Source organism: Nannospalax galili, unplaced genomic scaffold, assembly GCF_000622305.1.
Source record: "Nannospalax galili isolate Female #2095 unplaced genomic scaffold, S.galili_v1.0 scaffold348, whole genome shotgun sequence".
NCBI lineage: Eukaryota > Metazoa > Chordata > Mammalia > Rodentia > Spalacidae > Nannospalax > Nannospalax galili.
The window spans coordinates 123,862-128,214 of record NW_008357730.1 but is presented as its reverse complement, the minus strand read 5'-3'; the positions used below and the strand labels follow the sequence as shown (position 1 = coordinate 128,214).

The following is a 4,353-nucleotide window of genomic DNA, read 5'->3' as shown; positions in this document are numbered from 1 at the left end:
TGCAGTGCTTTCAGAGGCCAGAAGACAGTGTCAGAGACCCTGGAACTGGAGTTATAGATGGTTGTTAGCTGCTATGTAGGTGCTGGGAATCAAACCTGGGTTCCTTGTGAAAGGAACCAGTATTCTTAACTGCAGAGCCATCTCTCCATGACGTGTCCTGTACCACTTACTGATACACAGGTATACTTGTGTTGAACATAGACTTGGTCAGCTGTCTGGATGGAATCCAACTACCCTGGAATGTTGAGAAAGTGGAGACAGCAAGCAAAAGAGCAAGGTGGGTTTGAGTGAGTGTGGCAGATCCAAAGTGAGAGGTTCAACTAAAAAGGAAAGGAAGATCTAGAAATGGCTTTGATGTGTTCTGTTTCACTAGAAACAATTCTTGAGAATTTGACTAACCATGACTAACCGTAGTGTCCTCAACAAATATCCTATTGTAAATGTTAGAAGACTTTGTCTCTTAGTGACTGGAATAATGTTAGCATTAATACAAATATTCAAATGTAATTTTAATTATGCCTGTGTGGAATTATATCCTGATACCATTAATATTGCCAAAGATCTGTCTTCAGACCAATAGTAAAGCTTTTCATTACTATAATCTTATGATGTTATTCGATATGGTGCCTCTGGATTGACTTCTCTTGGGAATTTTAAAAATCTCTTTGTGTTTCTTGAGATTTTACATTTAATAGAATTACTTTCTCTATTTCTGACAAAAATGGTAGAATTTATGGGCATTATTAGAATGTTTTCAGAGTATGACCCTCCTTTGTTTTATCTTCCAGTCTTTGAATAAGGTCATGCCAACAGTGTGCCAATTTCCACTACTCACTCCTGGATTCTTCTGTTGGCTATCGGCAGTTGAGGTCTGCATTCAAGTTTGGTAATAAAAGAGAATTTTTTAATGCTGATTTTAATTTCTAAGAATCATTCAAGTAGTAAGAGATACAATCTATCATGTAGAATGTTTCTTGAATTTTGAGAAGATAATTCCTTTGACAGATGTATGATAACTTTTCCTTGAATTCCCTGTTATGTCCAACCCAGTTCCTTCTTACTGTATATATTTATGGGATATCTTTTTAAAATGCCTACATTCTTATCATGTGATGTTTATTAATATTCTGTCTGCATGATCCAATCTTAACACTGACATATTCTAGTATCATGCACTTTCTTCTTGCAACCATTTCACTTATTGCTTCATGTATTTGAAAGCTATTATTGGAATGTGATCCTATTCATAAAAAGTTTTCTAGTGAATGGATCATTTTAAAATGTAAATATTCTTTATTTTAATTTTGATAACTTTTCCTTGAATTCCCTTTTATGTCCACCCCAGTTCCTTCTTACTGTACATATTTATGGGAAATCTTTTTAAAATTCCTACATTCTTAACCATTTTCCCTTATATTTGACGTGAATTCTATTTATTTATTTATTTATTTATTTGTCTTTTTTGACACATGTTCACCCTGTAGCCCCAGCTGGCCCTGAACCTGCTATGTAGAACAGGCTGACTTGAACTCAGAAAGATCTGCCTGCCTCTGTTTCCCAAGTGATGAGACTAAAGATCTGTGCCACCATGCCCAGTGATGTGAATTCCTTGTAGAGAGTATATAATATAATCATTTTCTTTTTCTTTTTATATTCTGGAAGCATATTTGTGCCTTTTGCTTAGGGAATACTATCCTTTGATAATGTAAGAGATCACTGAAGGGAAAGAACACACTATCACCATTCTGTTAGTTTTCCTGTATTTTTGATGTCTATTATTAACTTTTTCTCTGTTATATTAATAAATGCATGTATTTATGGTTATAATATATTTTCATTCCTTATATTTTTATTTTCATTATGTGCTATAGATATTTTTTTTCATACTACATGGATTGTAAAAGCCACCGGAATATTAAAATAGTCTATTTCAATTTGTTATAATTCCATACAGAAGCTATATTTGAGATTGTGCTGTATCATTTTCACATGATTTTATGAAGGTCCATGATGATTTACATTGTAGGTTCAAGAACCTGGTTTCCCCCTACAGGGAGTCTTCACTCTTCCTCTGACTGTTGGTTCTGGAGTTAGCTAGTGTTTTGCACCTATTGAATTGACCTTCTCAATGCCACTTAGATTTGGATTTCTTTATCATTGCAGATGTGGCACATTTCTACATTGTATTTTTGGTGAGTAATTCTCCTTTTGAGAATGTTCTCTTCCACTCAATGCTCATTTGTTAATGGATTATTATTTGTCTGTAATCTTTTGCATTCTTGGTATATTCTACTTTTCACTTCTTTTCCTTATCAAGAGCTGTCAATGAATTTATCAAGAATGGATTATGTCTTAGGACAAATTTAGATTTTCCTGAGTCCTGGGCATTGTGGCTCAAGGCTTTATTCCCAGCACATGCAAGACAGGTGTTATGTTTGTGAATTCAAGCCAGGCTGGCCTTGAACTCACAAAGATCCGCCTGCCTCTGCCTCCCAAGTGCTGGGACTAAAGGCATGCACCACCATGCCCAGCTTTTTTGGTCTTTTTGAGACAGGGTCTCCCTGTAGTTCCAGCTGTCTTGGAACTCTCTATGTAGACCAGGCTGGCCTTCAACTCACAGAGATCCTCCTGCCTCTGCTTACTGAGTGCTGAGACTAAAAGCATGCACCACCACACCCAGCTTACAAAGATTTATTTTATGCTATTGTTTTAGTTTTTGTTTTTTGACAATTAGTCCTCTGCTTCTTTTCCAGACAGTGATAAAGACGATTTTTCTTTTGCTTCAATCAACACTTCCCATAAATAGGTTTAGTTTTCCTGATCTCCATTTTGATCACCCATTTTATTAGAGTTCCCTCTTCATGTGTGTATGAAAGTCAGTGTTTGGTAGCTTTGTAACACACTGGACCTTCCTTCTGAGTCCCTCCATAACTGTGCCATCCTGTCTGCTAAGAAGAAGGTTTTTTGTTTGTTTGGTTGTTTGTTTGTTTGGTTGGTTGGTTGTTTTACAAATACAGAAAAAACTTTAATTCTTTATAAATGTAATTTTGCTGTAGGGGTCTTCTGTATAAATTCAAAATCATGACTCATTTACACATTTCAGAGAATAAAGTTTGGTAAATTTTATTTCAGTTTAAATAATTTATTTTGGCCAGAAACACAAAGTTCTCTATGCTGTCTCTTTCCTAATGATGTCAGTTCGAAATACTATTATATATCATTTATGATATCTTACCTGGGCCCATGAAATTGAATAATTATTTAATTTCCTTTCTTGCAGATTTATCTGCCAATTACAGCCAACCACTTTTCCAATGGGAGAATGCACAAAGTTTATTACAGAAAATAATGTCAGGAACCCATGAAAGCTGTGTACTTGATGTCCCTTTATGGAAAGACAAAAAATACAGTGGTAAGTGCATATAGTTTAGATAATACAGGTTTAGAAATCAGTAGTATGCAGCACTGCCCACAATATTCCTGCCTCAAATAATATAGGACAGTTAGGACCGTTAGGACAGTTATGACAGTTATGACAGTAATGACAGTTAGGACCGTTAGGACAGTTATGACAGTTATGACAGTTAAGACCGTTAGGACAGTTAGGACAGTTATGACAGTTTTCACAGTTATGATAGTTATGACAGTTAGGACCGTTAGGACAGTTATGAGTGTTATGACAATTATGACTGTAATGATAAGTCGTTCATGACAGTTAGGAGAGTTATGACACTTATGACAGTTAAGGCATTTAGGATCGTTAGGTCAGTTATGACAGTAATGACTGTTACGAGCGTTATGACTTTTATGACAGTTATGGTAAGTAGGACAGTTACTGAGATCTCTATTCTAAGTAATTAACAGTGTACTTATCTCAGAGAGCACATAAGAAAATGCATTATGGATTCTGTTTATTGGTGGATTAAGCTCTATTCTAACCGAACTCATTTTCTAGAGAAACTTTGCAGTTGTGATAAAAAAAGAAAGTCTTGGATCAATGTTCACAGGATAGTGTCCATCAGCACCTGAATATAGATAAGAAGTCTTATAAATATAATCACCTTGGCCAAATATTTCATGTGTTTTCCCAATTTACAATTGATAAAATACATATGACTGAAAAATCTGACAAATTCAGATGTGCTAAATACAGAAATGCCTCAGTTGCACCACTGAGCCCAAATGAACATAACAGATTGCACACTGCAAAAGAACTTTGCAAATGTGACAAATCTTTAAATTTCTATTCCAATATTAGTCCAAAATCTTAGAATCAACTCTGGAAAGAAAGAAGAATATAAAGAAGGTGTTACATCTTTTGGCTCTACATATAAAGTGGTCCAACAAAGCATC

The 4,353-nt window shown here is 35.1% G+C and overlaps 1 pseudogene; it reads left to right on the top strand.

The window, feature by feature from the left end:
* LOC103751973 overlaps positions 1–960 on the top strand; it is a 44,707-nt pseudogene extending 43,747 nt beyond the window's left edge.
* Positions 961–4,353: the final 3,393 nt, after the last annotated feature.